This window comes from Chenopodium album, chromosome 21, assembly GCF_948465745.1.
Source record: "Chenopodium album chromosome 21, dcCheAlbu1.1, whole genome shotgun sequence".
NCBI lineage: Eukaryota > Viridiplantae > Streptophyta > Magnoliopsida > Caryophyllales > Amaranthaceae > Chenopodium > Chenopodium album.
The window spans coordinates 14,483,917-14,496,795 of NC_137854.1; the positions used below are offsets into that span (position 1 = coordinate 14,483,917).

The window sequence follows — 12,879 nt, forward strand, 5'->3', positions numbered from 1 at the left end:
ATCCTTTTCCATTTCATTATATAGTTCGTGTAAGATATAACGATAATCCAATAACTTATTGTATGTTCACAAAGATTTTGAAAATGGTACACTGTCTAACACGGCAAGCTATTTGTTTTGTTTTGTTTTTTTTTTTTTTTTTTATTTTTTTTATTTCTACGTCCATCATGGCGAGCTCCGTACAAAATTATTCAATAGTCTTTGGTGAATTGTGATGACTACTAATTAATGAGAATCCTTAAAGATTTGAGGGAGACAACCTTTACATACGGCTTGAATAGTCCAGCAGGTCACTGGGTGTCAAGGTCTTTTTTTTTTTTTTTTTTTTTTTTTTTTTTTTTTTTTTTATAATTATTATTATTTTTTATGTATACTTTTCAACTTAGTCATTATCAATAATGAGGTTAAGTCTGTTTTGTAGTGCCAAAAATTAAGGACAATAAAAGAACAATTAGTTTGAAATATCTAATTCAACTATTGCATAGACATAATCATGGAACATGAATTGATTATACTGTTAAGAAAAAACAGTACTTACAATACTTGGATGCATGTATGATATAATAGCTACAGGGAAAAAAAAAAAAAGATATTAACTGTTTTGTTTGAGCTCATACTAAAATATATCATTTCTTTTATAATCATGCGCATGACACCTCTAGAGTAGCAACATGCTAGCTTCTTTGTCTTGCTATGGATTTAAGACGGCGAGGCCAATTATCTCGTGTAATGCTCAGTAAGTTGCCCCTGCAATTAGGCACTAACATCAGTACATTACCATAAATAATACTAGTTGATTGGACAATCAGTTTTATATTATTTGGTTGTAGTATGGATTTTTGTGTCCTATTTTGAATTGAAATCGATTTGGTACAGTTGTGATATAATTTTTGGATTAAAATTAATTACTCCGTATGAACTAGATCCTGAAAAAATATTTATACTTTCACAAGTGAATAATAATTGATGCCACCCATCATCTTCGAAATCCAACATCCTAATTACAAAGGGCATTGGAGACTCTAAGATGTTGCATTCCAAATACAACAATTAATAGGGAAAGGACGGCTTGTAATTGTATATATGAAAGACTTGGGATGGCTTGGCTTCATTTTATATGATTTATTATTAATTTTTTATTTTGTTTGGCATCATTTTTGGTTTTGAGTTTTCTGTTTTTTTGAAAACTAAAAACCAAAAACAGGAAACAAGAAAAAGGTGTTTCCACTTTTTTGTTGTCAGTTTTCAAAATTATTATGAGTTTAATAAGCTTAATAATTTTTGATTCATTATGGGACATATATAATATACTTTTAAAAAACAAAAAACCAAAAAACAGAAAACTACAGTGATGCCAAACGAACTCTTGGTTTTTTGTTTTTTTTTTTTTTTTTTTTTTTTTTTTTTTGGTTTTTTTTTTTTTTTTTTTATTTTTTTATTTTGTAGGTTTTGTTTTGTGTCGAGTAATAGCATCCTTTTAGGATTCATTATAGGTTGTATAAGATGTAACGAAAACCCAGTAACTTATTGAAAATTCACAATGCGTAAGACTTGATTTAAATTATGGTACTCTGATTAACATGACAAGCTTTTGTTTATTTATTTCTACCGTGTCTAACATGGTGAGAGTGTGAGACTAGTTGTTTACTTCGTGCAAGATTATTCAAGATTTAAGGGAGACAACCTTTACATACCAATTGAATAGTCCAGCAGGTCGCTTAGTGTCAATCTTTATCTTATGTACTTTTCAATTGAAAGTATGAATTATAACTTTTATACAGATTATTGATGGGTGGTTTATATGGAAATATCAAATATGAAATACTTTTCAATTTTAAGGTCATCATCAATTACTTTGCCTTCCCCCAAAAATACAGTTAACTCTGTGTTTTGTAGTGTTGAAAATTAAGGACAATAAAATGTAAATAAAACAATTACTTTGAAATTTCTAATTCAACAACTGCATAGACATTATCATGGACGTGGAACATAATTTGGTTATACTATTAAGAAAAGAACAGTAGTTACTCACAATACTTAAGATGCACTTATGATATAATACATGAAATAAAATGAAATTAACTACTTTTATTTGTGTTCATACTGAAATGTATCATTTCTTTTACTCCGTATAATCATGCGCAGGACACATCTAGAGTAACAAGATGCTAGCTTCTTTGGCTTGGTATGAATTTAGGACGGCGAGGCCAATCATCTCGAGTAATGCTCAATAAGTTGCCCCTGCAATTAGGCACTAACATTACCATCAATAGTACTAGTTGATTGGACAAGTTTTATCATTAGTTGAATGACAAGAAAAATAGTTGATTGGACAAGTTTTATAATTAGTTGAATGACATGAAAAATAGTTGATTGGACAAGTTTTATATTAGCGTACCTCTTGGTTTGCAAAGGATGTTTCTTGCATGATATAGCTCGCTTATAGCTTCCCTTATTTTCATTCGATCATCTGGATGTTGACTTGAGCAAGCAACTCCAATCTTAATGACAGACACAATGCACTCCTCTCGTTTTTGAAGTACCACTTGAGTTCGTGGTCTTGTTTCATCTCCTTCATCACTTTCATCCTCCAAAAGTGTTGAGTCAACAATCTGCAACACTTGTTCGGGTAATGCTGCCTTTGCGTACATATGGAGGTTGAAGTCGTCATTAAACATATCGTTGATGGGTCTCTTTCTTGTCATTAACTCAAGGAGTAGAATTCCGTAGCTGTAGAGATCAGCCTCAAGAGATGCTTCATTTCCCAAGCCATACTCTTAAAGACAAAAAAATGTCAATCAAGTAGTTTACATCCATGAATGCAAAAGAATTTTATGTTTCCTACCTATGTATGCCTATAATAATATACTCATATAATATTTAATGTCCCAAAATATTTGTACAAATTTTATGTAATTAATATTTTAGACATAAATTATAGAAACCATTACTATAATAAATCACATGCATGATGATTAAGTGATTCAAATATTATTTGATGGAAGATTGTCCATAAAATAAATATATTTGTGATTTCATAATATTAATTACCTGGAGCAGCATAGCCAACAGTTCCCCTAATGCCAATTGAAGTGCTTTGATTTGGATGCATGGGAGGATCAAGAACCTTTGCTAACCCAAAATCTGCTACACGGGCAACCATGTCATCGTCAAGCAATATGTTGCTCGGTTTTATATCGCAGTGCACAATCTGGCTTCCACACTCATAATGAAGATAATTTATTGCATGGGCCACATCAATGGCTATATCCAACCTTTGGAGAAGGCTCATATTTCCATCTTCGTGTAGCCATCTCTCAACACTTCCATTGGGCATGAACTCGTAAACAAGAGCTTTGAAATCATTTCTCTGGAAATCCATACTTGAGCATGCTGTTAGTATCCCAACCAGATTTCGATGACGGATATTTCTCAATGTCTCACACTCTGCCATGAAACTCCTAGACCCACCTCTTTGTTCCAAGTTGAGTACTTTAATGGCAACCATCTTTCCATCAAACATCCCTTTAAACACAGATCCAAAAGTACCCGAGCCAAGTAGATTACTCGAAGAAAATCCATCAGTTGCTTTGAGCAGCATATCGTATGACACTTTCAAGAATGACTCCTTTCGTAGTGCATCGAATGAGGTAGATTTCCCTTTTTTGTTACGACGTTTCAGGTAGATCCATATGCATGTGGCCATGACCGATAGCCCAACAAAAGCACATATTATCACAAATATCAGCTTGTGAGCACGAAACATTCTTCTTTTCTTCCCTTTTTTCTCCACACATCTTGGTAGATGCAGCTCCAAAATTCCACCACATAGCCTACTATTACCATCTAGAACTATTGCACTTGTATTCGCAAATACTCCTTTAGTTGGAACACTTCCCTCAAAATTATTGTAAGATAGGTTTATGAGGTATATCATGGGAAAGGTAGAAAAATATTCAGGGATGATGCCAGAAAGATTGTTGTTAGAAAGATCAACTTCTAAAAGAATTTTCAAAGAGGCGAATGTTGTAGGAATTGAACCACAAAACATATTATCACCCATGTACAGTATTACAAGTTCAGGTAGGCTACTAAAGACATCTGGAATTTCCCCTGTCAATTTATTTCCGGACACACCCAATGCTATCACATTGACTTGGTTACTGATCTCAACAGGTATGATCCCTTTTAATTTATTATAAGATAAATCCAATACAATAAACTTGGCAGATCCTGCAAAGAGATTCTTAGGCAATGGTCCATTGAAATTATTATTCGATAGCGACAAATATAACAGGTATGTGCAATTGCCAAGGCTTGAAGGTATTCTGCCTTGCAAATTGTTATTTGATAAGCTCATTGTGCTCAAACGCGATAAATTTCCGATTGAAATAGGAATTTCACCTGTCAATTTGTTGTTATCGAGATTTAATTTCTCTAGCTTTTGAAGCTTTCCAAGATCTTGAGGAATGGTTCCAGTGAGCCCAGTTCTTGACATTAATATGACTCTAAGATTGATGAGATTACTAAAATCTTTAGGAATTCCTCCACTTAATAAATTTTGACGAATAGAAAACACTGATAAAGTAGTGGAAAGGTTGACTACTACTGTTGGTAGTAATCCTGTGAATTGATTTCATTCCAAAACAAGTTTATCCAATTTGCTACAATTAACCAATGTACTAATAAAAGAGATGTCACCTTCAAAACTATTTTTACCAAGAAGTAGATTTTGCAGGTTATGGAGGTGTCTAAAATGAAAATTGGAAATGCTACCTGTGAAGTTGTTTATACTCAAATCAATATCTTGAAGACTTGTGAGGTTTGAGAAGGATATTGGTAATGGTCCTGACAAATGGTTAGAGGCAAGATTTATATATTTTAATTGAGGAAGTGAAGCAAAAAGCGGTGGAAATCTTCCATGTAATTGGTTGAACGACAAACCTATATGTTGAAGGGAGGAAAGGTTGAAGATGGATTGGGGAAGGGAGATATGGTTCCTCCTAAACCTTTTCTGGGTAGCCATAACTTAACGACCCTGGTATGTCTGAGGCCACAAGTGACACCCTCCCATAAACAATGGTGAAGAGAGTCATTCCATGAGCTCAAAACACCGTCAGGACTACGGTCGATAAGTTTGCTCTTGACTCGTATTGAATACTCGAATTGAGGGAGATGTCATATTAACTGTTTCCGCTTGACTTGACTTAATAAAACTACAAATCACTTATTAAGTCTATGACTATGCCTTCCCCTTCACGTCATTTTGATTGTTTCAACTCAAGTCTTTGTCAAACTAGAAACGAGCTTAATTCCAGAACTCAACTCTAAGAGCTCAACCAGGTTAATCAATTGTTTTCGAACAAGAGCGTTTATCGAAAATGAAGATGCAATAACTTACATATTGGGTGCATTGCACTCAAGCATCGATTTGCAGCAATTATGTATGGTTCCATGAAACAATTTATTCTAACTTCTAAGCCTGCAATTTCAGGGCAAAGTAGATTAGATAAAGAGTCAAAATATTTCACTTAAAAAGAAATAGAAGGATTATGTTTTTTAAAGGAGTTATATACAATTGAGAGTACTAATGTTTGGGGAAAGTTGCACAAAGAGTACTAAAGTTTGTTTTTGTGTGAAAAAGAGTACTCAACCCACAATAGTAGGTAAGAATTCCGGTGGCCATTGTCTATTCCCGATTTCCCCCTTTTTTCAATTAAAAAATGAAAACTAAAAAAAATGAAAACTAAAAAAAAAAGAGCTAAGGTGTACATTGGGAAACGAAAAACATCATTACCTTTCTCCATCTTCAACACACTCACTTTTCCAAGCACCCAAAAATCACAAAAATGGTGGCAGCTTCAATTTCAGCCTACTATTTTACTTGTTCTAGAATTGCTTCTCAGAAAACTAAAACCTCCCCATTTCCATTACTCTTGCAAGGTATCTTTAATTTCACCCAATTTAATTTCATTGCATTTTTTTTTTTCATTTTTAATGTAGTTTCTAATTATTACGATATATTTTAGGAAAATAATTGGGAGTGTATTTGATTTGTGAATACTTGATTGATTATCTAGGATATAGTTTGATTCTCTAGGATATTATTTCCCATATATCTTCTTGCCCATGCTTTAGCTGGTGGTATTCGACTAGGCTTAGAAGAAGTCAGACATTGTATTATATATTTGCTGCCCATTGAATCAATAAACAAGACCAATGTTCTCAATTTCTACACTAATTCATTGATTTACAATTGTAGAAGCTCAAGTAAATCGATTGTTTCTGTACTATCCAATTACTCAAATGATTATTCATCTAAATCTGGTAATTTGATTTCTTACTATCTAAAAATTTATCTTTTCACTCTGAATCTAAATTGTTTGAGGATAATTTTGATTTGTTACCGAAACTTATGATTAGACTTATTAGATGTGAAATTTTTGTTATTTTTGTTAACTTTCCTGTAACTTTTAGAAATGCTTCTCTTCAATTTTTTTTTTTTGAATTAATGCAGGGTCTGTGAGTTGAAGAAGGCAATGGAAAACAATATAAATGGAAGTAAGTTTTTTTTTGGAGTTGAACATTGAACAAATGCAAACATTAGTACCTTCTGATTTAATGTCAGAAATTTAATTTTCCTTTTTTTTTTGGCTTTGGTAACTTGTTGTAGTAGGTTGTTTTTGTGATGAGTACTCTACCTGCAACTTCTCAAACTTGGGTACCTTTTGTGCAACTTTCTCCAAACTTCAGTACTCTCAATTTGTATTAACTCTCTTTTAAAGTATTACGAGTATTACTCTCTTTCTCTCTCTGTCTTTTTTTTTTCTTAGATTTTTTTCCCGTGACTTTTGCATTATTCACCCTTTGACTGTCTTTTTATGATTCATACATAAATTCGAGTAAAAATATAGTCATGTGAAATCATATTTGAATTATCTCAATAAAAAATATCTACCAAATGTCCCCCAAAATAAACCTAATATAGCAAGTTGTTGGCATGTTTTAAAAAATGGAACATAAGGGTGTGTAATTCAGTGGTGATGAAATCTAATTTTTTTTTTTTTTTTTTTAAAAAAAAAAATCCTTTCAAGTGGTTAAATAAAATAATTTTAAAAAGTCGTGATAAAATAAAAAAGGGGTTTTTTAAGGGTGATAAATACAAAATATCCGGTTTAAAATGAATAAATGTACATATTTTTCAAAAATCTTTATGTATAAAAATCTACCTGAGAAAAAAGTTTATTATGATATTAAGGAACTTTCCTAAAACAAAAACTCATTTACTCTGTTCTCTCTCCTCTAAAAGAAAACCCTCCTGAAACCTAAAACTCACCGGAGTTCTGGCGCCGTGGCCGGTTCTCCGGCGGGTTCCTCTTCTATGTTTTAAGCTTTTCTTTGCTCGTGTTCCAGCGTTGAAGGTGAAGTGGAACCAGGCTCCCAGCGGGCTTCAAACTCCGCTTAGTGTTTAACCTCTTCTCGCCGGAAATTCTCAAGAAGGTTTTCTCAGTTTTCAGTTTTAAAGTTCTAGTAGCTTTGTGATTTGGGTACTCGAGGGTAAGAAGGTCGTTTTCAATTGGGTTTAAAGTTTCGTTTGACGAAACAAGATTCGAAGGCTAGCTCTAACGCCGCCGACTACGTGTAATAAAAAAGATCGAGTTGGTAAAGGTAAAGTTAGAGTTAGGGTTTGTTCGTTTTCTTGCGTTGGGGTTTATCCTCGTTCCTTTAATTTCCTCTACCCATTTTCTGTTTATGTCACCATTTTGGGTTTGTCTCATGGTTGTCTTGCCGCCGTTGATGTTAGTCCAGTTTGACCTTCACGGTAAAGGCAGTAATCGGAGGCTGGTGACTGTTGGTTGGTTTCTTGCTTATTTAATGGCTTTTTTTGGTTTAATTTTAGTTTTCCTCGCTTCTATGGGTCTTTGCTATAAGTTTGATGCTATGAGATGCGGTTCTCTTTGTTCTAATTGGGGTTTGTCAAGTTTAATTATGGGTTCAAAGGGGTGTGTCCTGCTCCTGTTTAGAATTTTGGTTATGCGAGGTTTGGTTTTGTGGGGATTTTGCCATTGCTATGGTATGTTTTGGTTCATATGGTTGGTTAGGGGTTTGTTGTTTGTTTGTTGTTTCCTCTTTCGATTTTCTCAGTCGAAAGAGTTTCAAAAGGTTGTCCCTTGATGTCCTTTGTTTCAGCTTAGTAGTGGATTTTAATCTATTACTTTGAAAAATGCCTATCTTAACACTGCTCCCCCAAAATGAAATGTTTGGGGGCCTCCGAAAGGTTATTTTAGAGGTTTATAATATGTCAATGGTCTCTTTCCTTGAGAAAGGATCAATGGTACCCACAGTTAAGGGTACCGAATCACTTGTAAGGGTGATTCAATGTGTGTTGTTACGCCCTAATCGCTATGTTTTCCTACCCCATTTACTTATTGATATAGGCACTCGGTGTCCTTTTCAACTCGTTAATATGTATGCTAGAATTTGTTTGTTCGTCGTCCTCCAATGCATTCTCCAAGTTCAAGAGAATGTGGAATACATAATCAGAAAGGTGTGTTCCTCATTGCATGCTCAAAGGATAATGGCAGATTTTTCAAACCAACAAGATCAATTGTGGAAGTACTTTAATTTAATGTATTCTCGTTGTAATAGAGGAGCTAATAGTGCTCTTAGTTTGTAATAACGTTATTTTATTTAAACAGTTGTCAAAAAAAAAAAAAAATCTACCTGAGAAACAAGAGTACTTATCCTCTAATTCAAGCTACATAAAGCAATTGGAATCAATAAAATCGTAATCTTTTCTAATCTTAGAGGCTATAAGCCTGGAAAATGAATGGTGCATAAGGCAAATGAAAAAAAAAAAACAACAAAATAGTAGAAGACATGGAATAGAGTGGAATGAAAAGTCAGTCGACCCCAAAAAAAAAATGAAGATAATAAGTTAAGGGTGGCAACCAACAACAAAGTCATACTCCTAAAATTATTTGGGATAGGCCAACATAAATTGTCCTAAGGAATCGACTTTAAAAAAATTGGACATATATAGCAACAATATTGGTTGAGTAAATAAAATTGAGTAAATCCGTTCAAAAATAAAAATAAAATAAAATAAATAAAATTGAGTGAATTACAAAACCAAAAAAAATGTTGTGTGATCCTTAAAGGTATACAAATATAAGTTGAGAGCACGTAAAAACAGTATTATACTCCATATAAAAGGAAAGGGAAAGCATACGAATAAAAATACTTACACATGAATGTTTGAGTAAGCATTAATTAATAAAGCAAATCAGTTCGTTATTGAATGTAACGAAAAACGAAATTGAAAATAACAGATCGATCCTTCAATAAATTGCATCACCTCCTATCAATCAATAATCAATCAATAATCATCAATAATCTATACTAAAAGCGAACCTAAAATGACACTTGTCACGATGTCATTAAAAATTTTCCCGCTATTTTTATTCCTTTTTTTTTGCCAAATTTGAATGACTTCCATTTTATAATCTACTCATAATACTTATTTCCATTTTGACAACACATTTAATTCAATCATACTCAATTAATTTTTATTATTATTTTTTTAACATATATTTATATACTAGGAATCTTTTAGTTACAAATATAGTAACATAGATTAAAATTAAGTATGGACATCAATCAATAATCTATACTAAAAGCGACCTAAAACAACACATGTCATGATGTCATGTATCGGATGATATAGGCTTGCCAATATGGGCCTTATGAATGGGTCGAGTCATCGCACTTGGATCATGTCAACTACCGGCCAAATTAAAATACCCATGTCGGCCTGCACCACTATCCATATGGACATTTGTCGTTCAATTGACGATGCAAAATACTCATGTGACGTGGGCCTGCACGTAGCACTTGCTAGTGAATTTCTATAAATACCTAAACATATGGTACAATATTATTAACCCATACGTGATTTATTAACCATTTCGAACCAATATCGACTTTATTATTGCCGGAGCTATTATCCTTGGAAAAAAACCCCGAAGACAACTAAGCTACGTTAAGTTGTTAACTTTGCAGGTATCTAGTTAGATGATAAACTTTAATTAATAATCTCTTTGATTATTGTCAATCAATCAATCAATCAATAATCATCAATAATAATATATACTAAAAGACACACCAGCAATGACACATGTCAGTTTCTGGTGTGTCCTTAGTATTTTTTTTTTTTTTAAAAAAAAGTAATAGAATATTTATTTAAGGAAATTTTTGTAAAATTTAATTACTACATAAATAGAAATGATATTTACCTTTTTTTAATATTCACATTCAATTAACTAATTAATATGGAAAATAGAATAGCAAAACATAATCTTTGTGAATATTTTAAAAAATACAATCTTCCACTATAAGTTTTTATGTGGCAAACACAATATCCGTTTCAAGGACACAATTGAGATAGACAAAAATTAATGACTATATATATATACTAAAAGACACACCAGCAATGACACATGTCAGTTTCTGGTGTGTCTTTAGTATTTTTTTTTTTTTAAAAAAGTAATAGAATATTTATTTAAGGAAATTTTTGTAAAATTTAATTACTACATAAATAGAAATGATATTTACCTTTTTTTAATATTCACATTCAATTAACTAATTAATATGGAAAATAGAATAGCAAAACATAATCTTTGTGAATATTTAAAAAATACAATCTTCCACTATAAGTTTTTATGTGGCAAACACAATATCCGTTTCAAGGACACAATTGAGATAGACAAAAATTAATGACTAAAAACGAGATATACGTACAAAAATTAATGGTTAAAAACGAGATCTACGTACATATATGATCACTGATAAGTATATACGTACATAACTTTTTTTTATCAATAACCGTGCATGGCACGGGACCTAACCTAGTACTATATACTAAAAGACACACCAGCAATGACACGTGTCATTTCCTGGTGTGGCCATTATCTTTTTATTTTATTTTTATTTTATTTATTTATTTTATTTATTTATTTTTGAAAAAAACGTTATATAAGGAAAATATCTTTCTACATATAAGTAGTAGTTACATATGAAATATACTATAGTAGAAGATTTGATTTAGCTTTCCAAAAAAAAAATATTGACAACTAATAATTTAAGCAAAAAAATTAAAAAAAATATTGTTAATGTACAAGTAATTTGTGACATGTGGCTGTGGACGATTTTCTTAAGGAATGAAAGAAATATTATAAATTATACGAAGTATATGTTTATTACAAAAAAAAAAAAAAAAAAAAAAATTGAGTTCTTGATTTTTTAACCATGTAATAGAAGCTACGGGTTTAAATAATAAAAATGTGAATATTAAATCAACAAAAAATAATTTAATCATTTTTTGATTTTGTCATGTTTTTAAAATCAATTATTAAAAATTACCGTGCATAGCACGGGAACTAACCTAGTAAATATAAATTCTAACAATCAAAAATTGATATTCTATTCATTAACACGCTTCCAATAGGTACTCACAAGACTATATTTTTTTTCCTTATATATAAATCACAACATTAGTCAAAGTGGGACAAATAAATAGTGTAAAAACTAGGTTAGGTTCCGTGCCATGCACGGTAATTTTAATTATTATTTTTAAATTAACAATGAATTTTTTCTAAAATGTTATATGGTGTAATGAATTTATTATAAAATACCCTATAATTAATTATTATAAAAGAGCCTATTAGCACGGTAGTTATTATATTATAAAAGTATATAATTATCTTTAAAAAAATATATCAATAGGTATGTGGTGGGGATGGGGCGGGTACAACCTAAAATCCACCCTTGCCCCATCACCCATGGTGGGTATGGTTTTTATCCCCATGTCTGCCCCGCCACCCGCCAAACCGAGACCCATCCCTAGTCACTATGTATATCACAAATTATGTTAAGAACCTGATTTTTCCTCTTTCATTGATTTTTAGTTGTTAATAATTGTTAATATTTATTTGTAGAAGGATACATCAAATTTTTAATTCAATCTATTTTTTAATATTTGAAATTCAAAAAACTTTCTTGGATTTTTTTAACACATAATTAAATATAAATAAATAAAATTATTGTTGTAATAAGTAGTACATAATATTATGGCACAATTATATTAAAAATCTGATTTACTATTTTTTTTGTACTTTAGTTTCTATATTTGTCAATTTACTCCGTATATGTTACGGAAAGACATATCAAATCTCTTATATATGTATTATTTTGCTATCTTTTTATTTATGTATGAGATTTGTCAAATCTTTTATTTATGCATTATTTTGCTATTTTCTATTTATGTATAAGATTTGTTTGCTAAAGTTTTTTTTTTTAAAAAAAAAAAAAAAAAAACTAAAGGACACACCAGAAAATGACACGTGTCATTACTGGTGTGTCTTTTAGTATATAGTTATTGATGATTAGAAATTGAGCAATTATTAGTTGATGGTAACCAGTGTCATGTACAAGGACATGAACCTTGGCAAGCTTCCAAAGCCATTCAGAAGTAGCACACGTTCCCGGTGTAAAAACTTCCTTCCATTGTTCATTCGTATACTATGGCTCGAGTGAACATTTCCGAATGTCAGAGGGCCATGCTCGAGTAGTATTAGATGTGACTTAAGGGTCAGCATTACAAAGCTTTTTTTTTTTTTTTTTTTTTTTTTTTTTCTTTTCTTTTTTTGGGTTATATCCTGTTTCATCTGCTGTAGATTTCATGTTATACAAAATTTTGCTCTTGTTTTATGTCTGGTCCTATTACTCCATACTAATACTTCTGCTTCTATAATTTCTGAATTTCTGATGTTCTCCTGCTAAACATTTTGGTATCTAGAAGCTAAGTTCAAAAGTTATATT

At 31.5% G+C, this 12,879-nt stretch overlaps 1 pseudogene across 1 annotated transcript; it reads right to left on the minus strand.

The window, feature by feature from the left end:
• Nucleotides 1-2,068: 2,068 nt before the first annotated feature.
• On the minus strand, nt 2,069-5,026 carry LOC145600480 (uncharacterized; annotated as a pseudogene). The gene is made up of 3 exons (XR_014104291.1): nt 3,052-5,026; nt 2,399-2,776; nt 2,069-2,241 (listed from the first exon to the last, which is right to left on the minus strand). The product of XR_014104291.1 is annotated as an uncharacterized LOC145600480 (transcript).
• Between the last annotated feature and the right edge of the window lie 7,853 nt (nt 5,027-12,879).